Source organism: Choloepus didactylus, chromosome X (assembly GCF_015220235.1).
Source record: "Choloepus didactylus isolate mChoDid1 chromosome X, mChoDid1.pri, whole genome shotgun sequence".
Lineage (NCBI taxonomy): Eukaryota > Metazoa > Chordata > Mammalia > Pilosa > Megalonychidae > Choloepus > Choloepus didactylus.
Window position 1 is genome coordinate 29,221,802 of NC_051334.1, and position 26,640 is coordinate 29,248,441.

General features: G+C 39.8%; 1 protein-coding gene across 1 annotated transcript in view; it reads left to right on the forward strand.

Moving 5' to 3' along the window:
- The first annotated feature begins 13,399 nt into the window (after positions 1-13,399).
- The window catches only part of LOC119523695 (melanoma-associated antigen B4-like), a 68,403-nt gene continuing 55,162 nt past the window's right edge, over positions 13,400-26,640 (forward strand). Inside the window, 1 exon segment of the mRNA XM_037822504.1 lies at positions 13,400-13,441. The gene's annotated coding sequence lies outside the window, so the exon portion shown is untranslated.

Below are 26,640 nucleotides of genomic sequence, written 5' to 3' on the forward strand. Positions count from 1 at the left end.
CCCAAACTCATTGAATTACTTAGCAAAATGGCCCCAAGACACTTCTGTTCTCATTTGAAAATCAACCAAATTGCAGTTAGGGTTGAAAGCAAAACTTAGGACAAAAATATGCAAGCTTAAAGCCATATAGAATAGCACAGCCAAAAACACTCATTAAAATTACTCATGGACGAAAGAGATTTGCACTAATTAAAATGCCTAGTCACTGCAGAATGGGTTAAAAGGGAAGATCGACTTAGTAGCAAATGGTTTCATTTTATGACTTTATATGAAACTTGTGAAATATTTTCTGTTAAAGAAATGAAAGGAAGATGAAAACAAAAAACCTCATAGGGAAACAGATAAAATACCACAGAAGACCCAAGGAGATCCATTATCATCACGATGGCAGCATTTTCTATCACATTTATGAATTTGCACAATTTTTATTGCACTTGTTGTTAAGGGACAATTGAGCAGGTGCCATTTTATGAGATCCTAATTCCGTAGTGATTCCCAAGTGGATGGTCCACAAACAAGGGTCAATTATGAGTCTAATAGAAATGCTGTGATTGGGAAAAATGCAAAGTAGCATTAATCTCCCCATCGCTCCCTTGAGCAGAGTTCAGCTGTCAATTTTAGTCGTGAGGAGCTTGGAGACCACCAACACGGCCAGAAGGGTTTTGGATTTGTTACATCAAGGGTAGGAGTGAGATGAACATTTTTAATACAACTTTTTAAAAATAGTTCCTCATTTGAAAACTATTGGAGTATTTAAAAGATAAGAAGATTAATTAGGAGTCCTATAATTAAAATGTAGACTATATGTTTCCTTATATCTTCCTGAGATCTTAACCTTCAAATTCAAAATCATTCCTAGTTGATTAAGACCCAAAAGTCCTGATTCTCCGATTTCTATTTCAGAGTTTATGTGCCTAGGCATGGGGGGATTTCAAAGAAGTGACATGGAATTGATATTCTTATGAAAATCAGAACAACCCCAAGTCCTTCGAAAGACTGAAACAACAGATATGAAATGCTTAACACCATCATTGCACATTTGGCATTCAATAAAATTAGGTTCCATCTAGCATAGTCTTGTATGATATTCACACATAACTATCATTTTTCATGTACAGATGGGGCCATGAAAATGGAGTAGAAGGAAGGAAAGGAGGAAGGAGACTAATACTTACTGATGGTCTATTATGTGCCAGGTAGTAAGATCAACATTTTTTATGCGGTAGCTCATTTGATCATTTCAATGCTGCAAGGTGTGAATTATTAAGCTCTCTCTGCAGATTAGAAAGTTAAGACTCAGAGGGGTTAAGTGTCGTGACCAAGGTCACTCCCTAGGAAATGTTGGGCTCAGGAATCAGAACCATGTCTGTCTGCTCACAATACTTTTTCACTATACCACCCGGCCTTCTCATTCTAAGGACTGATTCTCTGGCAGTTAAGGTCCTTAATTTCCTGTGGGGAAGCTGGAATGGAAAATGTTCATGTGGCTCACCTGCCAGTGCACCAAGTGGTTCTCCAAGTTCAAGGTCACTGTCTCTTCTACCAGTTTTGACACTGCCAATGCTTTCTGAGGAATCTCAAGGGATGCTTATTGTGCCGGTTTGAATGTATTGTGTCCCCCAAATGCCATTATCTTTGTAGTCTTGTGAGGAGACGTTTTGGTGATGGTTGGATTTGCTTGGAATGTGCCCCACCCAGCTGTGGGTAATGATTCTGATGAGCTGTTCCCATGGAGGTGTGGCCCCGCCCATTCGGGGGTGGGCCTTGATCGGTGGAGCTATATAAATGAGCTGACTCGGGGGGAGGGAACTGAGTGCAGCTGGGAGTGATGTTTTGAAGAGGAGCAAGCTTGCTAGAGAGGAACGTCCTGGGAGAAAGCTGTTTTGAGGCCGGAGCTTTGGAGCAGACCCCAGCTGCCTTCCCAGCTAACAGAGGTTTTCCGGATGCCATTGGCCATCCTCCGGTGAAGGTGCCTGGTTGCTGAGGTGTTGCCTTGGACGCTTTGTGGCCTTAAGACTGTAACTGTGTAGTGAAATAAACCCCCCGTTTTATAAAAGCCTATCCATCTCTGGTGTTTTGCATTCTGCAGCATTAGCAAACTAGGACACTTATCAACTCCCAGTTATGTGTGCCAGGACATCAGGGATGGCTCAGCCAGCACCTGCAGGCCACCCCTTGGCCCAGGCCAAACTACCAAGGCGGGATTAGACTGCTACAATTCACCCTCTCCAGGCAGACACTGCCTCTCAATTTAGAATGGTCCATATCCCCATTTCCTCATTCCTTGCCCCCAGCTTGCTATTTTCTCTATATCCAGTCTGCCCCTCCATTCCAAACCATCCTCTAAGCTGCTCCCAGAGAGCTTGAGCTTTATAAAATGCAAATATATTCATGTCACTCCTCTCTGAAAAATCCTTTTGTGATTCCTCATATAGTTATGACAAGATTCATACTTCTTAGATTAGCACACAAAAATCGGGATCCTGCTGCCTTCTCTGGCCTTGCCTCTCTCCTGCTCTCCACTCCTCACATCTTTCTCTCTGGCTATTCTGAAATATTTTGAACATTTCAGAATATCCCTGAATATGACAAGCTGCTTCACACTGTCTACAATACCCTTCCCTCCCTTTTCTCCTGAGTAAATCTCATTTTGTCTTTCATAGTTCAGCTCCTCTAGATAGACCTCAATGTCTGATTTGTGTGTACCATTATGTACTCAAATATGGTAGAATTACCTTACTGAATTATAATTTTCTCAATGGTGTCTCCCATTACACAGTAAGCTTCGTGAAGACAGGGACTATGATTTTAGGCATGCTATTCTCTGTAGAGAGCATGAGAGCATGGGCACTATGTCATGCTTCATGGATTCAAATCTCAGCTCTGCCACTTATTTGCTGTCTGACGTCTCCCTTCTAAGTCTCACTTTTCTCATCTGTGAAATGGACATTACCTACTTCACTGGGTTATTGTTAGGACTAAGTGATATTCACCTATATAAATAAAGCAGAGTGCCTGTCACATGGTAAGAACCCAATAAATGTCAGCTATTACTATGGTGAGAAGAACTGTAACACTTATTTAATAAATAATCATTCTCAATGTATAATAATAAAAATGATTATAAATGCAATAGCATTTTATTAGTGTCTTTAAGGACTTTTATCTTTGTCACACAGTTCTTAACAAGAAGTAAGAATTTTGGTATCTAATAGAGAATGGAAACTAAGATATCTTCTAGTATCCTAGTATCCTTGCTCCACTTTACAGATGAAGTAATTGAGGTTCAGTAATGTCAAATGTATCAGTTAGGATTTGATCAGAGAAGCAGAACCTTTCTGAGTGACATGGAATAAGGAATTTATTATATGGATCAGGCCTTGGGCAATTGTGGGAGTTGGTGAAGGAGTTTACACAATGGCATTGTCTCTACGTCTAGTGGTGAGTCTGAAGTCACTGTAGATCAGCAGAACTGGCAGTCAAAAAGCAAAGCTGGACATGAAGCAGAGGAGTGCGAGGACAAACTGGAATCTTCAAGAACCAACTGAAGCTCACCAGGACAAACTGAAACCCATGTTTGTCTCCCAATGCCTCCAAACTTTACTATACAGGTGTCCTGATAAAGGAGACAGTGCCGCACATGTGCCTGGCCCAAGACTTGGAGAAGTTAAAGGAAAAGATCTGGTGGGAGCTGAATGAGTTATGGGCGGGTAGCAGTTGGCATCAACAAGGTGAGCCAGCAGATGGGCAGTAATGCATGGAGATTACACTGACCTTCAGAGCATAGTGGCTGCTGCTTCATTTCCGCCTTCCAAGTCTCACGCAAATTTCTCTGGTTGCCAACCCTAACTTAGAACCACACAGGGAAAGGAATTCTTGGAAATGCAGTTCCATCTTAGATAAGTTGGCACAGTTTAAAACCACCACATCAAGCAACAACTCCACAAATACACAGCTGTAGAACAGGTCCTAAAACCTGGTGTTCTTTCCATTAGATTACTTTTCCATCTATAATAGTATCAAGTGCAAGGATGATAAGGACATACATTTTATTTTAGAAAGATTAAGTATGAAAATTTTGAAAATGGACATCAAATCACCAGATTTTCATCAAAAGCAATGCCAATATTTTCAGTAATTTTTATAAAGTTTGCTTTTGTGGATCAAATAGTCCATGAAATCATTTAGGTTCAACCTCTTTACTCAGTATGACATCCATATGGGGAAATTTTGGCTTAACACTGATCTATAGAATATTCCACCTCTTGCCCAAATAGGGAGGGTTGCATCCAGAGTTCTGATCCTTGTGGAGAAAATTCTGAAGGGTTCAGTTTCGGTCAAAACCGCACAAACCTATTTACCTACTTGGAGACTTTTGGTCTCCCAGAGTTGGCCTAGTCTAAGACTACAAAACCAAGATAGACACCAGCTTTTTCTTGCCTGATTTTGTGAAAACCCTGGCAACACTCCAAATTCTGCTACTTAATGGCGAGGAAGTTTTTACCTACAGGAGAAGCTTAATTTCTATGCAGACTGATTAAATAGCTTCATCAAACTAGTTACATATTGCTCAAAACGTTATGAAATTGAGTGAACAGAACAGTCAACTGAAAGTTGTGTGACTTTGAAGAACCACATTTAGGTGGCCCCAGAGCTCTTTTTCTTTTCTAACATCATTGGGTTTTTATTAAAACAACAACAACAAAAACCTCTCCCTTAAGAGACTCCAAGAAGCCTTTATTGACATAATTAGAAACATTATGGCCATGATCAGCAAGCTTTATCTCATTTTAATTCCATTTTACCTTGATCATAACATGTATCTATAGAGCTCTGTTTTAAAAACACATTTCTTCAATTCTCCCCACAGTTTCTGTTTTACCATTCCTATATATGATTTAGTTCAAAAACATGAAACAGCAGAGTCCCATAATACTATATACTGTATATACTATATAAGATACTTTTAAAATATCCTGATTCATTTTTTACATTTTTTATTGTGAAAAGTAACACATATCCAGAAAGGTGATAACTTTATGATTTAACAAGTAGTTAGAGAGCAGATTTCAAAGAATGTTATGGGTTACAATTCCACCATTCCAGTTATTTCCTTATTGTGAAATATAACATATATACAGAAATGTGATAACTTTCAAAGTATAATTTAACAAGTAGCTGAGAGTAAATTTTGAAGCATGTTATATGTTACAGTTCCACCATGTTAGTTATTTCCTTCTAACTATTCTAGTACCTTAGAAACTAAAAAAATTTTCTAATAAAGATTCAGTATTCATAATCCTTTGTTAAATTCTATCTTACCAGTTGCTACTTCCTCTCTCTCGTTTGATCACTGTCTCAATTTTCAGGGATATCTGGGCAGTGGCCACCCTAACTTGATCATCTTGAAAAGGGGTGTAGACATCATGGGGAAGGGGGATACACCTGGTTGATGTTCTTGGAGGAGCTGTTGCCTCTGGGATTTGGGATTTATCTAGCATAGGAACACTCTGGTGGATTTAAGTTTCTGAGAGATAAACTTAGTGAGTGAAACTTTTATAAAGTCTCAGATAGGGAACTAGGTATTCTTAGTATTTTTTGAACTGCTGTTGGTTAGGGCTTGGCATACTGTGGACATTTGGAATATCTAGCTGGAACTTGCATAAGAGTAACCTCCAGGATAGCCTCTCAACTCTATTTGAAATCTCTTAGCCACTGAAACTTTATTTTGTTACCTTTCTTTTCCCTCTTTTGGTCCAAAAGGCTTTCTCAATCCCTCGATGCCAGGGCCAGGCTCATCCCTGGGAATCATGTCCCATGTCACCAGGGAGATCCTGATTCATTTTTAAATTGCCTTTTGCTTTCCGGAGGAGAGTAAAAGCCCTTTAAGCCTGCATGGAACCATTTTGCCCATTTGGAATGGTAGATTTCAAGAATCTGGTTCCTTCTACTCTGGCTGAAACTTCACTTGAAGGGCTTGGATTATGCCAATGACATTCTCTGTGGCACCAGCAGGGCTAGCCTGCAGGGCATGTTGGCCTTGGGGGGGGCAGCTGGGATTCCAGGAGTGGGCTGAGATGTCAGAAACCCTGGTGTGAGGAAGGGAGCTGGCTTCAGAGTCCAGTTTTAGGGCAATAGCTTTTCTGAATTGGAGGAGCAGAGTACAACAGTGTCTTCAAAGTGAGGACTGTCTGCCTCGAGGCCAGTGTCAGCAACATCTCTATGCAAAGTTCAGCTCACCTCCTCCCCTGTAGCCTTTTCCTTCTTACTGGTGACAATTCGGCTGCTGTTCCTGCTAATTTTTTCTATGCTATTGAGCAAAACAAGGATATTTGTTTAACACACTATGCTTCTCAAAGATATTCTCATTTAAAAAGATATTCTTTAATATTAGAATAAAACAGTGGTTTAGACCTTGGGGTTTAGAGCCAGAGAGATGAGGGTCGAGTTCTCACTCTGCCATTTATTAGCTGTGCTGACTTGGGAAAATTAGTTTATATCTCTCAGCTTTGGTTTCCTAAACAATACAGTAAAAACCATACCTCCCAGCCTGACTGTGAGGATCAAATTAAATGTTAATGGATGTAGTGATTAGCACAGAGACAGCATGCCACGTGTGGTAGATCTTACCACTTACCATAGCTTTATACGGAAGTGAAATTGTAATGCCTCCTGATAGAAGGGGTTTGAAGCATAGATTCTGAACTCAAATCATGCGTTTCTATCCAGGTTTATGAAGTGCGAGAACTTGGGCAAGTTACTTAACCTTCTAAGTCTTTGCCTCCTCATTTGCAGAATGGAAGAATAGCTACTTCTTAGGACCATTGTGATGATTAAATAAAATAACACATATAAAACACTGAGGAAGGGTCTAGTGCATAATAAACGCACAATAATGTTTAACCATTATTGTTATTCTCATCATAATCCGGATGCAGACTTTCCTGGCCCTATTGTAATCATTCCTTAGAATTAGCCCAGTGAACATAAAGACAATCCTGGCTTTAATATATGTGCATTTCGATCTGTTAAAAATTCTTGTGGAAATACCCACACTGATTTAGGATGACAAGCTATGAAGAATTAACCTCTAAGCAACAAACTAGACACATTTTGGGAGCAGGACAGAGAAGGTGGCTCCCCATGTCTTTAACACATCGTTCCCATCTTGTTATTCCTTTCGTCCCTACCAGCAGGTTATTGTAAGGGATATGACTAATGGGCTATTGGGTTTATTTGTCCACAGATTTCAGGAAAAGGCAAAGTTGGAAGATGCTTTAGAGATCATCAAATGTGCATTGCAATTATGGAGTGCTAATTTAAAAATGCAGACCCTGAACTTCCATCACAGATGGTCTCATTAAGTAGATGTAGGTTGTGCCTGGGTATCAGCATTTTTACAAGCTGTCCAGGTGATTCTGATACTCCACATTGAGAATCATAGGAATAAGAGCCTTTGAAAGGGATTAAATTCCATTTCTAGAAACTCTGACTATAACATCTCCGATCTTAGCCACTATTCATCCTGATCTTAAACAATGTGCCCAAATACTTATGTACAAATGTGTGAGGGTATAAGAACATTTGCTATGGATAAGAGTGAAAGTTTACCAGGAGTCCCAGTGTCCAACAATAAGGGATTGGTTAAAATAAGTCATGTCAGTTCTATCATATGATGGAATACTATGTGGTCATTAAAAGTAAGAGAATTTTTTTCATAAGGTAATGATAAATGAAAAGAGAAGATAGTGAAGATATGTGGAGTATGAATCCATTTATTGTTGAAAAAATGTTATATGCCTAGAAAGGAGCATAAAGGACATATGCCAAACTTCTATTGTTTTTAACTCTGGGTAGTAGATAATGATAATTTTACAATTTCATTCCAGTGTTTTCAAGATTTTCTGCCTTTAATGTTTATTAGCTCCAATATTAGGAATGTCAAAATGTGATATTTTTAAATAGAAAAAAAGGTCAATATATATGTACTGCAGTGCTCAGGAAACACAACTGCCAAGAAAACTGTAGTGGGCAAAAAATGCCCCCCCCCAAAGATGTCGATTCTCTAATCCCCGGAACATGTGAATGTTACCTTACCTGGCAAAAGGGACTTTGCAGATGTGATTAAGGGTAAGTTAGAGACCTTGAAATGAGGAGATTATCATGGATTATTCATTTGGCTCAAACTAATCAAATGAGATCTTAAAAGCAGAGAACCTCTTTGGGCTGTGTTCAGAGAAAGATGCAATGACAGAAGAAGGGTGAGAGAGATGTGACATAAGAAGGACCCAACATGCCTTGTCTGGCTTTGAAGATGGAGGAAGGGGCCACAAGCCAAAGAATGCTAATAGCCTCTAGAAGCTGGAAAAGGCAAGGAAACAGGTTCTCCCCTAGTGCCTCTGGAAAGGAAAGCAATCCTCCCAACACCTTGATCTTATTCAGTGAGATCCACATTGAACTTCTAACCTACAGAATTGTGGGATCATATTTGTATGTTTTTTAGCCCCTAAGGTAATTTGTTACAGCAGCAATAGAAAGCTAATACAAAAACAAAGCAAATTATTTGCCAATGTTTAAACTTTTGGCTAGTGTGTAGATCCTCCTCCATGGCCAGCAACTAAATTGCTGTCCTTATCAGCAGTGCCATTAAAATCATAAAATGTTAATATTTGAAAGAACTTTAGCAATCATATAATTCAGGAATTACATTTTATACAAGAAGAAATTAAACCTAGAGAGGTATGTGATTTAGCCATTGAAACATCACAGTGCTTTCAGCTGTAAGTTGCAGAAAAGTTTGACTCTGACTTATGTAATAAGGAGCTTTATTATTGCACATGACAAGAAAGAGGGTGAGCTTCACCACAGGGTAACAGAGGCTGTTGGCTATTCCCTTAGCTCTGGACTCTACCGTGTTTGGGCAAGATGACTGCCCCAGCTCCAGGCCTCGTGTCCACACATGACCATGTCCAGAGGAAGAGTGGAGGTGTCACTTCCAGTGTCTCTTTAACATGGAAGAACATTCCCTCTGAAACCCCTCAGCTATATATGTTTTGGTTCTGAGCATAAAATCTAGACTCACACTGACTAGGTTCCAATAATAGCCTTGCCACTTAGTGGCTATGTAACCTACCTAGGGCAAGTTTTTAACTTCTTTATATCTCATTTTCCCTAACTCTTAAATGGAATGAGTATATTTTGCCTACTGCATTGAGTTTTTGTGAGGATTGAAATTATTGTATGTAGAGAGTTTAGTACATTGTCTGGCACATAGTGAATATGGTGGATTGTTGTAGTAATAGCTGTCAATTGGGTCATTAATAGCTATCAATTGGGTAGACTCCTCCCACACTTACTCTGGGCTTGGTCATGTGCCTTGCTTTGATCAATGGGATGATAATGGGTGTGATATACTCAGAGACTTGAAATACAATTGTGTGTTGGGGCTGGTCTTTTCTTGGTGTTCTTGAACACTGCTGTCATATGAAGCAGCCCAGGACAGCCTGCTGGAAATGAGAGACACAGTGCCTTTGTCTCCCTGACCAACATCCAGACATATGCATGAGGTCATCCTAGGTCAACCAGTCACCACTGTTCCCTCCAGCTGACCACACACAGCTGATCAAGCCCAGCAGCCATCAGCCGAGCCAGCCCGGAACAGAAGAACCTTGCAGCCCACCCAAAGAATCATGAGCTAAGTAAATGGTTGTTGTTTAAAGTCACTGAGTTTTGGGGTGGTTTGTAATGTAGCAAAGGCTGACTGATACAATGACCACTCATTAAGAATTATCTATTGTTTGCTAATAAGTCTCATTGGCCAATTACCATCAATGGGGGCGGGGTTCTCTGATAGCAATGATTAGTTTAGACCAGAGTCCCTCTACTCTGGCTGAGTGTCATTGAATGTATGCGAAGCATTAGCAGGAGGCAGAGGTAAATCTGGTGTGCAGAAAATTTGATTTTGAGAAAGCATGGGATGTTGGGTGTCAATCATGATCATTGCATACATGATCACACAGCTGGTCAGTGGCAGAGTGGGTGACACTGGCTAGTTCTCCTGAGATGCTGCCTGCTGTTTCTCCTAACAGGCCATGCTGTGGGAGACTGTGACATCCTCAGGCACTCACAACATGTTAATTATTGGGCATATTTTCCCACAGCAGAGGGAAATTTGTTCACACTGTTTTCCTTTGAGTTGCACATAGTTTGAGGCAAAATAGAAAACTTCAGATACTATTACTGAGACTTTTTTTCATTTTTCCTGCATGCCCAGCAGCTCGTGAGTGTTCAGCATCAGAGATGAGAAGTGAAGCTGAGTAAACTGGAGGAAAACCTTCTAGAGAAAGCAAGCTCAGCTTTAAAAACTGCTAAGTTTGCCGACTCGAACCCAGGACAGCTTAATAAAAATTGAACAGAGGAAAACCAATTAAACACTTTTAACTGCTATTCTGGAGCTCCCCAAAACAACACAAATCAAAAGAGGAAATATTCAATTATTAGTAGCAGCTGGATTTTCGTGATTTTTTTTCAAGTTAAGCCAAGTCCCCTCTCTTGCTGCTGCTTCCCAGTGGGCCAAATGATTTTTCAATCTCCAGAAAGTGCTACACTGTGGATTTGCCCTCAGGGATATTCAAAGAAATCCTGGTGGCTTAATGCATAGTTCTGAGTATCCACTTCTCTTTCCAAAAACGTTCAGGGGCTCCCCATGGCTTATTGACATCCTTGACCTGGTAGGCAAAACCTTCTGCAATATAGCCCCACCCTCCAGCCCTATACACACACATAGCTTTCTAGCTTTCTCTACTATTATTCTCTCTACATTTACCCTGAGCCCTTGGCAAACTATCCCCAAGGAATCCTGTGTTTTCCTGCCTTTTTCCGTGCTTCTGCCCTGCTCCACGCCCACTTCTACATATCCTCACTGGCTAAATAATCCACTTTTCAATGCCAACCTCAATGCCAACTTCATGGAGGCTTTCCTTCTCTTTTTTTGAAACTCACCAGACACAAACCACCTGTAATACAACTTTAGTCAAGGTTTATTTCACTTGCTGCAGCTGAGAGGAATGCATCCCAGAGGAATCATGAGGATTAGGGCTTGTGCCGGATGAGTCTAAGGAGGGTTTAAGGAAGAGGGACCAGTTCTGGATTGGGTGCTGTCAGGAAGCGGGGGCCACTGGGTGATTGGGTATCTTGATAAGTTTTAGCTAAGAGCCAGAAGGATTAGAACAATGTGTGAATTGTCATTGATGAAAAATCACATTAGTCAGAAGAGGGGGCTGATTAGTCACTTTGCTGTGACAGAGTGTCCTCGCCTCTGTCGTGTTTCAGACCTGGTCATAGGTGGTTCTGTCTGATCACAGTTCATATACTTGATGTGTAAATGTACACTGTGTGTTTCTACTGTTCATATACCCTGTGTGCTGTTTATGTTCAGATGGGACCATATCAGCTTTCAGGGCTGATTTTCATTTTCTTACGATACAACTGGTTGTACCACCTTCCCCTCAAAATCTCCATAGTATAGAGGTGAGGAAAATACCCCACAGATATATCACAATGGGCCTTCACAGGTTATCCTTTTTGTGAATTGACTCTTACATTTGCTATGTTTCACATTAAAAACACAGCTTGTTTTAAAAAATGTAATGCATTCTTTTGCAAAAGAGGAAAACTTGGCCTAAGCCTGCAGATCTGCCTGGAAGGACTTGAATAGCAACTGTCTCTTTTAGAAACGGACATGTCCTCTCTAGCTGACCACTGTCCTCTCCACTCACACATTGTGGGCTTGTTCCGTTACATCGGTGGCTTCACTCATATCCCTTACCTGCTTGGCCCCTAAGGGTGTCTGAGTCTGAGACCTCTTCTTATTCACATTCCAGAGTTAAATAAGGTACAATGTGGAATAGTGGGAAGAATACTTTGTTTCCTAGAGCTGCTGTAACAAAGAACTACAGACTAAAGTGGTATACAACAATAAGAATTTGTTGTCTCTCAATAAATATTGAGGCCTTAAGTTAGTACCCGTGGTGTTGGCAGGGACATGCTCCCTCTAAAGTTGTAGGGGAGAATCTTTCCTGGCCTCTTTGAGCTCCTGTTGGTTTGCTGGCAATCCTTGGCTTTCCTTGGCTTGTGGATACATCACTCCAATCTCTTCCTCCGTCTTCACATGGCCTTTTCCCCTTGTGTCTATCGATCTCCTCTAAGAACACTGGTCATGAGGTATTAGGGTCCACCCTACCAGTATGACCTCACCTTAACTAATGCCATCATCAAGGGCCCTATTTCCAAATAAGGTCATATTCTGAGGTACTAGGGGTTAGGACTTTGACATATCTTTTTTGAGGGACATGACTCAAGCCATAACAGATACTAAATGCAAGGCCCATTTCTTCCATTTGATCACATGCCAACAAACATTTCTGAGTTTTGTATCCTCATCTGCAAAATGAAGATAATAATATTTGCTTTACATGTAAGGATGAAAATGAGAGATATGAAACATGTTTTAAAAACTTGAAGCACTGTATACTTATATGTGTTTGAAGAACAGAACTGCTCGTCTCCCTGTAGCAGGATGGTGGTGGACATGGAGATGTGCCACACAGACCTCCCTTTAAGGAAGGACTTGCTGCCCAGCTCGGGGGGATGGTGGTTGGCACGCAGCCTCCAGCTTTCAAATCTTTCAAGGTCAGCCTCAGTTGCTGCGAGCTGTCTCAGCCAAGGGCATCCCTTTCTCAGGACAGCCATCATCGTGACTAAGCAAGACAGAAGTATCAATGCCCAGCCATTTGAACCTCAGCTCTGACAGGCAATACTCCCCACAGAGCTCCTCTCCATGTTAGCCATGGTTTCAGGGAATTGCATGTCAGTTCAGCTTCTCCCTCTCCCTAATCATGCTTCTCTCCCCTCCCTTCACAAGTGTAGATCCCTGATAAACATTTTGTACCCTAACCTCCATTTCAAGGTCCACTTCTTGACAGCATAACCTATGACAAGGATAATTTACTGAGATATTACCATGTGGTTTGGTCTTTTTGTATATTTCTTTTCTCCATTTCAAGGAAGTACCCAGGCCTCACCTTGGAGCCATTTGAGTTCCTTGAAGACAATCCCCCTTTTTGGGCAAAATCTTTGAAGGAACTATGCTTGGGCTTTCTAAGCATCTAGATGGAGACAAAGGTTGAGGGGGAAGTGGCCAAGTATGAGGGAATGAGATTATTCCAAACTAAGAAGAGATCAGTGGTATGGGGTTCTGTGTTGTGTAAGTATGAAGATCTGCTCGCCATGTATTCACAGCACCCCAGAAAGACCTTGGAGGGGAACGGCAGAATTATGCACCCAGAGAGGATGGATGTGAGGCATTGGGATACTGATGCCAGCAAAATTCCTGGCCCACAGAACCTCTTCAAGGGAACAATCAGGCTTGGACCATGAACAGGTCAGTAGGAGGATGTGAGCTGAGAAAATAAGTTTAAATTTTGAAAAATAAAGTAATGTGATATTTCTTGCATACCCTACTTATTGAGTAAAATCCATCCTTCTGTATTTATATCCTTTTTGTTTAATTTTTTGAACATGAGTAAACTCATTGATTTTGAGAAAATCATCAGCAAAGGTATTGAATCACACATTGATTTAGCAAAGGTCTATTAAGCAACTACTCTGCACCTGGTGTTGTGCTGGATGCATAGAGATGGACAAGGTAGACAGGGTCAGCAGAGAGTTCATAGCCACCCTTTTCTGCTGCCATCAGTGTCTCAGGGCCAGGCAGCTGGACTCACCGGAAGCTGACAGGGCCTTCATGAATTGGAGGGGTCAGCGTGGCCTCCTGCCACTTCCTGGGAGACTGATTCACTTCAAGGCAGACAGAGCTCCTCCGAGGCTTCGCTTGCTGCTGGCACCTGTGACTCTTTAGCTGAGGGCTTTCTCTAGACACAGGAACATGCTCAGGTCATGTGCAGGGCAGGTGGGAAGTGCTGGCATGTGTGTGGCAAGGGTAGGGGTGTAGCATGGCCTTGAGGTCTTTGGGAGCATCCCCCAACCACTGAGGATGGGTGTTGGTGGCTAAACCCTCCCGCTTGCTTGTCTCTCAGGTGGGAAAACTCTGAGATGTGCTCTACAGGATCTCCCAGGGATCACCAGTGGAATTCAGCCACAGTTTCCCACAGTAGTAGTATGTTTATTAATGGAACATGTCTTGCCTTCCTTTCCTTCCCTGTCTCACTTTCCCAACTCCTGTTCCAGTGGTTCCCAGGGACATAAATTACTTGCTCTTAAACAGCCTCTGCTTCTTGAGGAACCTAATCTAAGATGTCCACCACCCTCAGGCATGCTTCAGCCTAGGGGGAAAGGACCCCAAGGCCATTACCATGACCACCCAGCAGAAAGGCCCCATCTATGGAGTTCTCCATGATAGATGTGTGTGTTTTTAGAGTAGCAGAACTCTTAGCACTCTGACATACAGGTGAAGGCAGCAGGCAAGTGATTTGCGTTATCTTCTTACTTAACAGTAAGCACCTTGAAGTCATGTTTTGTGTTATTACTACCCCCCCCCCAGCATGAAGCATTAACATTAGAGAACAAGTAGGTGCTCAACAATAACACCGAATTTCTTCCTCCAGGGTGTCAGTCCTGCTTAAAACTAAGCAGGTATTTTAAAAGCCTGTGTATGTCTCAACTCACATTTCTAGTTGTTATTTGGAAGGATCTGTGTAGTGTTTTGTGTGAAGGAATTGAAAGCCCCCAGGATTTCCATGAAGTCTTTGAGCAAACATTTTCTGTAGGGCCAGATACTAAACATTTTAGGCATTGCGGGCCAGATAGTATCCATCACAACTACTCAATGCTGCCATTTTAGCTCAGAAACAGCAAGAGATAATGGATCCTCAGGAAGCTAAATATAAAGTTGTCATATGACCCAGCAATCCCACTACTTGGGATATTCCCAGAATATCTGAAAGCAGGGATGTGAACAGACATTTGCACATCAATGTTTATAGCAGCATTATTCACACTTGCCAAAAGATGGAAACAACCCAAGTGTCCATCAACAGATGAGTGGATAAACAAAATATGGTATATACATACAATGGAGTATTATTCAGTTATAAAAAGGGATGAAGTCCTGATACATGTGACAACATGGATGAACCTTGAAGACATCATGTTTAGTGAAATAAGTCAGAAACAAAAGAACAAATATTGTATGATCTCACTGATATGAACTAATTATGATATGTAAACTCATAGGCATAAAATATAGAATATACATTACCAGGATATAGAATGAGGTTAAAGAATAGGGAGTGGTTGCTTCATATGTGCAGAATGTTTAACTGGGTCAAAGTTAAACGTTTGGAAATGGATAGAGGTGATGATAGCAAGTTATTGTGAGAATAATTAACAGTACTGAAAGTTGTGTGTGAATGTGGTGGAAAGGGGAAGTTTAAAGTCATGTGTGTCACTACAAGTAAAGTTGGAGGCTAAAACATGGGAATGTACAACACGGTGAATCTTGTGGTGGACAAAGACTGTGATTAACTGTGCAAATATTTAAAAAGTTCTTTCAGGAACTAGAACAAATTTATGACACTATTACAAGGAGTTAATAATAGAGGGGTATATGGGGGAAATGTACCTATTGCAAACTATGGACTATAGTTAACAGTAATATCTTAATATTCTTTCATTAACAGTAACAAATGTACCACACCAATACTGTGGGTCAACAATAGGGGGGGACAAGGGGTATGGGAGGATGTGGGTTTTCTTTTTTCTTTTTATTTCATTTCTGGAGTAATTAAAATGTTCTAAAATTGATCATGGGGATTTATGCACAACTATGTGGTGATACTGTGAGCCAAAGATTGCATACTTCGCATGGTTTGTATGATGTATGAATATATCTCAATAAAATTGCATTTTAAGAAGAAAAACAGCCAGAGATAAAAAGTAAATTAATGAGATGAGTTCCAATAAAATGTTATTTACAAAAACAGATAGCAGACTGGATTTAGTCCATGGGAATTAATTTTCTGACCCCTGGTCTCAGGCAGGGCTGTCAAACAGAACTTTCCACAGGATGAACATATTCTATAATCTAAGCTATTCAATATGGTAACCAATATATGGCCAGTGCTACTGAGAATATGAATTTTTAATTTTATTTAATGTCCATTTCAGTAGCCTTATGTGGCCAGTGGCCACCATTTTGGACACTGCAGGGTGGTGTTTTGCCAATCCTGTCCACTTACTCATGTCTCTGTCAACATTTCTGCCTCAACTGCTTATTCATTGGGAAACACGATGTTGGAAACCTTGAAAGTGAAAACAACATGTGCTCTGTTTTCCCAGTGAACCTGACAGCCTCCCTTTTGCTTTTGGTGTGGTTGACTGAGCACAATACATATGGAGCAGACAAGGCATTATTTCTTCCTGGGCATGCCAAGATGTGAGAAAAGCTCTTAGGGATGTAGTTCATGAGCTGTGGTGTCCTTGCCAATAATTCAGACACCTTCAGGTGGTCTGGGGAACTAGTGCAATTCTCATCAAGGTTGGGATTGAGTTTTCTTTCTCAATGGGCTTTTTCACTTTGCTAGCACTGTCAGTTCCAAAGTTCTGACCTTTTAGCAGTTGATGATTCAATTATGGCAAGCTGAGTTCCCCACCTCCCTTCTCCTTTTCTAAGTTTGCTTTTCAAAACCATCCTAACGGGTCTCATTTCAGTGTGTGATGAAGTAGGCACTTATTGAGCAATAAACTGTGGATTTATGCTTATGGATTTCTAGCAGCAACTTTGCCACAATCCTGTGAAATCTTGCTCACAGTTCATTGAGATCTGACTGGGTCTTGCATTATAGTTGATGCTCCCAACAGAAAGTATTATTTGTCACATCCCTAACTATATCTTCTATGGCTTAGGAAAACTCTGGATTGCTTTGACAAATTCACTCTGCCAGCACTGAAGTAAATCCTTGGATCCTGGATCACACAGTCCTGAGGCACCACTGTGTTTTAAGCATAATTTATGAGCAGAAAAGTGCACATACCAAAACTTGATGCATCTTCACAAGCTGAACACAGCCATGGAATCAACATCCAGATCACTTCCACTAAGATGGGAACCACTATCCTGACTTCTAACAGTATAGATCTATTCTGTCTGCTTTTATACTTGACACAAATGGAATTGAACATACATTCTATATATTTGGATTAGTTTGTGAGATTCATACACTTTGTTGTATATAGTAATATATTATTCGTTCTCACTAATGTAAGGCATCCCATTGCATGAATGTACAACAGTTTGCCCATTCAACTCTAGTTGAATATTTGTGATGCTTCTAGTTTGGGGCAATTATAAACAGTGCTTCTGTGAACAGTCTGTTACATGTTTTGGTGCACATGTGCAGCATTTCTTTTGAGTGTTTACCTAAGAATGGAAATGCTGGCTCATTAGGTGTGCATCTACTCACTTTAGGAGATCCTGCCAAACAATTTTCTAAAGTAATTGAGTCATTTCACATTCCCACCTACAATGTATGGGAATTCCAGTCGGTCTACATCCTCACCAACACATGGTATTTTCTTTTTCATTTGAACTGTTCTGTTTGAGATGTGGTTCCTTAGTGTGGTTTTAATTTGCATTTCCATGATGACTAATGGAGTTGAGAACCTTTTCACATCTTTGTGAGCCATTTGGATATCTTTTGTATCAAGTGTCTGTTCAAGTCTTTTGCCCATTTTTCTATTGGATTGATTGCTTTTCCTTATTTAATTTTTGAAATTAGTTTTTGAATATGTAATATAATCACAAATTAAAAAATATAAAAAGATATAGTAAAGTATACCCTTCCCACCCTTGTTCCAGGATGAGCTAAGTGCAACTCTTCCCCTCCCCATGGGGAACCACTTTTTATTAGTTTTTATCAGTTTATTAGTTTCATTTATTTTTTAATAACTTCCTACACTTCCAGAGCTTCTTTATGGGGGGGGGGGGTGCTACTATTTAAATGTTAAACAAGTTTCCGTGGAAATTAGCAGAAAGTGTGGACAATGACCCTGTTTTGAAAAACCCAGGAGGTGGGTTCTTTATTTATTTATTTTTTTGCACTGCCAGTGCTATAGTAGCAACAGTTGTGATGACATTTGTTATACAATCATTGGACAAGAGCCATAATTTTCAAATCATTCCAGATCTGGATACAGGATATGCACATGTTTTCTAATGCAGCTGTTTTGTCAGAACTGAACAATTGAGTCTATTAAACATAAAACTTAAAAACCAAATCTTTAAGTTGTAAGTTGGCCTGATCACCCTCTAAGCTGTGAAACCTCTGTACAGAAAGATTCATTGGCGTTGTAGGACTTACATAAGCAAGGATGTATGATTTGCTGCAGAAATGCTGACTTAACTAATACTGGGCTCTTTACTCCCCAGTTCCTCAGTTCCTTGCTAGTAGTAAGTTGGACACTTAGGGAGGTACATTAACTCTTGAGTCACCTGGGTAACATTACCACATGGAATATTACTGTAAAGAAGATTGCTTTCTCTATAAATGTTCTTTTTTTGCAAGCTTGCTGACAAGCTAAAGTTCCACTTTGAAGCAGGATCTGGATTAGCTATTCATGAAACTTTGGATTTCTGTGTGTGCACAGTGTCACAATGCTCATATGTCAAATGCCATATGTCAGAATTTTTAGGAGAAAAATCCCATGCACTCTAGAGGAGTTAATTTACCAATGGGGGAAATTTTCCAGAGTAGCGTATAGATAAACCATGTATGCCCACAGGTGGTCACATGCATATATATTTTTTAAAACATGCAGAACAAAATAGTCTCCACTGCCCTCAGTGATGGAAGACATGTGGGAAAGCCCCCAGACTTGCATCCATCCAATGGGAAGAAGCCTAGGTGTGGGTGTACACACCTGGGGAATATTGGTTGGCCTTTGAGGTGTGGGCTACTACCATAGAGGTTCAAATGTCCCCATGAAGAGCCTCCAAATACCATTCCTCTATCCACAGGCGAAAAAGAAATCCAAATAGAGCCACTGATGAGCCAGGCAAGCAATTGACTATAGGTGTAATCATGTGTTTCTAATGTAAAGGGCATAACACATAAGTGGAGAAACAAGACAGTCCAGCTAATGCCTGGTGCCACGTAAAAGAAGAAACAATCTCTTGGTAGTTATTTAGGCATTTCAGCTAGGTGCCAAGACTCCTGAAGTGTTTCCCACTGCCTTTCAAATAAGCACCCTCATGGATTTTAATGAAAGCTAAAGTCTGATAATCATTGTGCCCAGTTATTTCGATTTATGATATATTATGAAGTAAATATATTCACAGATATTCTTTGCAGCAGCTGGAAACCTCCTTAATTATATGTAAAATTATATAATAAATATGACAATTATACAAATTTTAGCACATCCAGTAGTTTCCAAATTATAAATAAATTCACAATGTATTTGAACTTCCTAAATTTAATAAGGCATTATGATTGGCCAACATGCACCTAAAATTTGTGAGTCCCAGAAAAAGTTATAAATCAGCTTCAAGAGAATGAAATAATATATGTTCTACACTGAGCAGTGTAGGAAGAGCTCATCCCCAGCCAGAACCCCCTTTCTTCCCTTTGCCTCAGCTCGGTCCCACAAGGCGCTGCCTACACAGCTACGTGGACACCCAGCCCATTGTTCTAGTCTCCATCTTCCATCCACCTGACCCCTCAATGAACAGCCACCCCTTAGCTAATCCTCAGACCTAGGGGTGCACACAGCAGCAGAGTGTCCACCTTCCAGGGAACAGAACCAAGGAAGAGGCCCACACATGCCTTGGAAGATGAAGTGTGGTCTAAAACAAGAGAGTAGGGACCTGAGCTCCAAGTAGACCTTTTATGCCTAGGGAGGGGCACAGTTGGCAGAGCTTGTGATTTAGTTGATGGACTAAGTTGCTTACGAGAGTGAGTACTACTCTCAGATGTATCTTACAGGGAACTTAAATGGAAAAGCTGAAGGCAACCTCTTTCTAATTATGGAAACAGTTCTTTCTTTTAGGAAATACTGGCAGGGCAGCTTTTCTGTGGAAACTTCCCTGATGCTCGTGCCCCTTCATCACATCTCCAGCTGCCAGGCAGAGGCAGGTATCTCTTCTATCCCAGCACTTGGTCTTATGTTAATGCCACATGTTTCTGCCTGTTACTCAACATCAAAGGAGCTGAGGGGAGGAACAGTGTCTTCTTTATGATTGCATACAGGACCTAACAGAAAATAAATGAATCTAATTTATCTTTTATTGGTCTTTTTAGGGATCGGTAGACCTATAATTCCTGTTCTTGGAAGTCTCTCAGTGAATCTCCCTCTGTTTTCTCACCTTTGAAAGAGGGAAATGAATCCCAGTTGCTGGAACTTTTTCTTACACTTTATTTTTCAGCTTTTCCATCACTTTTGCCATCACTTTTGCAAGCACAGAGCCTCATGTTGTCTCAGAGCAAGTCTCCGTGACAAGGAATATATTTAATCTTGCCATTACTATCACATAAGCATATTTACATGCTCCTGGAGTAAATGTCTAATGCTATTTCTAAATCTTAGATAACAGTGCCTCTACCCTCTTGAATCCAGGTCATGCCCACGTAGAGATCATTGACTCTAATGACTGTATTGAGGTTAATACACAGAGCTTCACCATTTTGGAAGGCATTTAATAGCCTTTCTTTTGCCCCTTCAGTTCTTCTTTATTCCCTTCCCATTAGGACATCTGACATGCTTGGAACAAGGATGGGGAGCCTTTTTTTTTTCAATGGTGTTCCCTGATCTACAGAAAAATAAATAAATAATTGAACAGTAATTATTTTAGAACAATAAATAAGATCATTCACTGTTCTAGTTTGCTAATGCTGCTGGAATGCAAAACACCAGAAATGGATTGGCTTTTATAAAAGGGGGTTGCTCTGGTTTGCTAATGCTGAGGAATGCAAAACACCAGAGAAGGATTGGCTTTTATAAAAAGGGGGTTTATTTGGCTACACAGTTACAGTCTTAAGGCCATAAAGTGTCCAAGGTAACACATCAGTAATCGGGTACCTTCACTGGAGGATGGCCAATGGCGTCCAGAAAACCTCTGTTAGCTGGGAAGGCACGTGGCTGGTGTCTGCTGCAAAGTTCTGGTTTCAAAATGGCTTTCTCCCAGGACGTTCCTCTCTAGCAAGCTTGCTCTTCTTCAAAACATCACTCACAGCTGCACTGAGTTCCTTCTCTTTGAGTCAGCTCATTTATATGGCTCCACTGATCAAGTCCCACCCTGAATGGGTGGGGCCACAACTCCATGGAAATGTCTAATCAGAATTATCACCTACAGTTGGGTGGGGCACATCTCCATGGAAACACTCAAAGAATTCCAATCTAATCAGCACTAAAATGTCTGCCCCACAAGATTGCATCAAAGATAATGGCATTTGGGAGACATAATACATTCAAACTGGCACAGGGGTTTATTTGGTTACCAAGTTACAGTCTTAAGGCCATAAAGTGTCCAAGGTAACACATCAGCAATCAGGTACCTTAACTGGAGGATGGCCAGTGGCGTCCGGAAAACCTCTGTTAGCTGGGAAGGCACATGGCTGGCATCTGCTCCGGAGTTCTGGTTTCAAAATGGCTTTCTCCCAAGACGTTCCTCTCTAGGCTGCAGTTCCTCAAAAATGTCACTCTTAGTTGCACTTGGGGTATTTGTCCTCTCTCAGCTTCTCGGGAGCAAGGGTCTGCTTTCAACGGCCATCTTCAAACTGTAGCTACTCTCTCAGCTCCTATGCATTCTTCAGAGTGTCCCTCTTGGCTGTAGCAAGCTTGCTCCTTCTGTCTGATCTTATATAGTGCTCCAGTGATTTAATTCAGACCCACCCTGAATGGGCGGGCCAACACCTCCATGGAGATTATCCAATCAGAGTCATTACCCACAGTTGGGTGGGGTACATCTCCATGGAAACACTCAAAGAATTTCAATCTAATTAACACTGATAGGCCTGCCCACACAAGATTACATCAAAGATAATGGCATTTGGGGGGACATAATACATTCAAACTGGCACATTACTCACCCAGATAAAAGAATAAAGCTGTTTTTAGCTTTTCTAAAGAATATTATTTGGAACACCACTTCCTGAGGACATCGCTGAAAATTTAAAAGGGGAAGGAGGGGCACTCTGCATAACCACCTTTGCAGCCATTGAGCTAAATTAGTTTCAATGGATTTCTTTTCTTCTGGAAGGATCAGAGCTCCTCATATGCTAATGTATGTTCTAAAGCTTGAAGGTGAGCAGGACTGTAGTTTGCAGAATTACCCATATTTATTGGATGGGGAACTTTTTTCATGAAGTGTCCCCATGAAAGATGCCTTGGGAAGTGTTTATCTGTTCAACAACAAAAATACTTGAAAGGCACACTTATTACCTATATCAAGGATTGGTAAACATTGTTTGGTAAAGGAACAGAGAATAAATATTTTATGCTTTACAGGCCGTATCATACAGTACCTGTCACAGCTCCTCAACTCTGTCTTTGTAGTGCAAAAGCAGACAGATAATACGTAAACAAATGGGTTTTGGCTGTGTTCCAGTAAAACTCAGTTTACTTAAACAGGCGGTGGACTGGATTTGGCCCACAGGCCACAGTTTGTCAAGCTTTGATTTATATTATGAACAAATAAGGAAGAATGATAGGACTGGGAAGTAGAGAAAGAGAAGGGAAAACTCTAGGAAAAAGAGACAAACCTAAGGAGAAAAGTATGTTTTTTTTTAAACACAAGGAATGAATAGAGTATCATAGAAAGATATACTTGTACAATGATGATGCACACACACACCCAAACACACACACATGAGACACAGACATGGACAACAGCAGTAGAAAGCATAATAGATGGAAGAAGAAGCAAAAGTCATACTCATCCTATCATAGATGTATTAATCTTTTGTTCATATATGAATATGTGAGAAACCTTGCAGTAATTAATTTAAAATATTTTAACCAATTTCTAACATTCACTGACTAAATCTTTTAAAGTCTTCTCTTTGCTACATTTTAACATTTAATAAAACCCAGCTTGCTCTTCTGAAAAGCAGGGGATATTGCATTTTATTTTTTAGAAAAATGAGCTATATTTGCAAATATCATCTATTTCTTATTACCCATTAGACTTTTGCCAGCAAAAACTTGCAATGTTATTTTGTAAATTCAAATTGGGGTTCTAATAGAGATTATCTTGGGGACTCGGCCTAATTAATCAGGAGGCTAGATTAAGCCTGTGGACAGAACATCCTCACTCGTGACCTAAACATCTTTGACGGTCCCATTTTCTTTCTTAAATCAGGAAAAGAGTTACTTTGAAAACATATGTTTTGATTGAGGGAACCATTATTCCAACTGGGATCACTTGAGTTTTGGATACTTTTGGTAACATTATGAACTTCAGCCATTGTTGCTTTGCATCAGTTGGCTCTCTGCAATCAGCCACAGATGAGGTTTTCAAGGACATCTGGATTGTGAAAAACTTCAGCATATTTATCCTTGACATTTCAGTGGGGGAAAAAGATATTTACTAATGTGAGAGCTTATTTTATTGCACATTGTATGTTACCTTGAGAAAGTGTTGATTCTTTCTGATATGTGGATAGTCCTGAAAGTTACATTGGATGATAAGAATTACATTTTATGTTAGTCCATTACTGGAACGAAGTGCTTTTCTGGAACTGGTGTGGCACCTACTGCCTTTCTGATAGCTCTTCTGTAAAGAGCAGCTGTGAATTCGCAGACTATCTCCACTTAATCTTCATTTTTTTCAATATTTAAGAACTACGTATCAGACCATATGGCTATTCCCAGCATCGAGATGTCAATTTATATGTTCTTTTGCTATAGGTTTGGTAGATGAAATGTTTGCATACCAACAGTAGTAAAAAAAAATTCACACTGTAGGCAAGAAACACAAAATAAATAGAAAAACCCGATTCCCAGCCCCAGGTCCATATTAATATTTGGTCAGCACTATTAAATCCATTGCTAGGATCCAAGGTTGTCAACGTTGAAAGAAGCTTTAGGAATCATCTAATCCAGCTGATTTTATATAGCAGAGAAGTGACTTGTATAAAGGTCTGAGCCTAATTTGCAGACAAGGACAAACTTTTTGATACCAGTTCAATGATTTAGGTGTTTCCCTTAGTATGGATATGACATAATCTATTTAAATATTTTAGATACTTTCAGATTTTATTATTATAAAAGTATGCCATGCCTCTCTTTCTAAGCCACCTCGGCAGGTGGACTTGTTGCCTTCCCCCTTATGTGGGACTTGACTCCCTACGTGGGGTGTAAATCTCCCTGGCAATGTGGGACATGACTCCCAGGGATGAGCCTGGCTCTGGTATTGCTGAATTGAGAAAGCCTTCTTGACCAAAAGGGGGAAGAGAAATGAAACACAATAAAGTTTCAGTGGCTGAGAGATTTCAAATGGAGTCGAGAGGTCATTCTGGATGTTATTCTTTATGCATTAAAAAGATATTCCTTTATCGTTTCTAGTGTATTGGAATAGCTAGAAGGAAATACCTGAAACTGTTGAACTGCAATCCAGTAGCCTTGATTCTTAAAGACAACTGTATAATTATATAGCTTATGGTGTGACTGTGATTGTGAAAACCTTGTGGATCACACTCCCTTTATCCAGTGTATGTATGGATGAGTAGAAAAATGGGGACAAAAACTAAATGAATAATAGGGTCCCCTCTATTATGGGATGTTTGGGGTGTTCTTTTTACTTTTATTTTTATTTTTATTCTTATTTTTATTTTTTGGAGTAATGAAAATGTTCAAAAATTGATTGTGGTGGTCAATGCACAGCTATATGAAGATACTGTGAACAATTGATTGTACACTTTGGATGATTGTATGGTTTGTGAATATACCTCAATAAAATTGCATTTTAAAAAGTATGACATGATTAATAGCCTTATATATATGTCTTGCATCTGAGTAGTTCTTTGATACATATTCTGGAAGTAGTTCATCTATTTGAACCTTTCAGAGAAAATTTAAAACAGTTTTGTCAAGTTTCTAAATATCCAATTGATATTTTGATTAAAATTGCATTTAAATTCATAAATTAAGTTTTGTCTAGTTGCATCTTTGAATATTAAATCTTCTTTATGTAATTCTCCATTTGTTTAATTACTTTTTATTTAAAATAGTGTACTTTTTCTTTAAATGGGTCTTTTATTGACAGACATTTTACTTGTTTTTTAACATATTTTGTTGTTCCTATTACAAATGGCATCTGTGTTTGGCCATTTTAGTTTGTAAGAAACTTATACATTCAGACTGCCTTCTGTTTTTACTTTCGTTTCCACGGCTAATCCAATCAGGACTTATGTAACATGTAATACCTTCTAGGTGGAATGACAAAACAACTCTTAACCAGCACACACCATCTGTGCCTCAGCTCCTCCATCTTGGCTTCTTTGTCCAAATCTTCCTCCTCCTCTTTCATTGCCTTCTCTGCTTCTCCCCTCCCATTCAAAGCATCTACTGCCTTGGACTTCCACTAACTTCCTTCTTCCTGTGTGTGCCTCAGCCTCCGAGATGTTCTAGTGACTATATACCTAGGTGTGTTTCATATTAATAGAAAGGATCTGGTTGGTTCAGAACCACTAATACATGAAGAGCACCTCATTTGAGAAGCTTGAGGCTCCTGGCTGGCTTATGCATGGCTGCTTTTGGGTCAGGAGCCAATTCTTGACCAACTTTGCTGTGGTCAGGGAAATGAAGTCATGTATAAGGCATGGCAAACTATCTTTTGGGTGCTTGCCAAAAAGGTGGCTATGGATATGGTGGTGTTCAGATTGTGTTGTCAATAAAGGATCTTTCTCTTTTATATTTTTAACTAGTTCTTACTGTTTTGTAGAAGCAGTATTAATTTGTATTATTATTTTGCAACTATCTGCTTTGCTGAGATTTATTGTTATTCTAATAGTTTTAAACTTTCTTCTCTGAAGTTTCCATGTTGATATTTTCTGAAAACAGTAATATTCCCCCCAGCTTTCCAGTATCTATACCTCATTCCTTTTCCTTACCATATGACACTGGATAGAACTTCCAGAAGAAAATTGAATTATAGTAGGGATAAAAGGCATCCTTATCTTGTTCCTGACTTTAGTGGGATTTCTAAATTACTTCTGTGTTCAATATTAAATATGGTATTGACTCTTGGTTTGTGATATACACACTTTATCATATTAAGGAAATATTCTTCTGTTCTTAATTTACAAATAGTTATTATGAAAAATAGATGTTGAATTTAATCACATGCTATTTGGGTATCCTAATGATATTCTCCATTAATTAGTATCATAAATTATATTCTTTTGTCTGATTCTACAGTATATTTTTGTCTATATTTACATAAGAGATTTATCAATTCCTTTAATCTTTCTGATGTTATTGTTTTCTTTGTGAATCTGTAGATGACAAATAGTTGTATTTTTTGATCAAACATATTTTTTATAGGGGAGGGTTTTATTTGAACTTCCTCTTCTTGTTTCATACATTATGACTTTTATGCTTTCTTGCATTTAATTTTGCCAAATG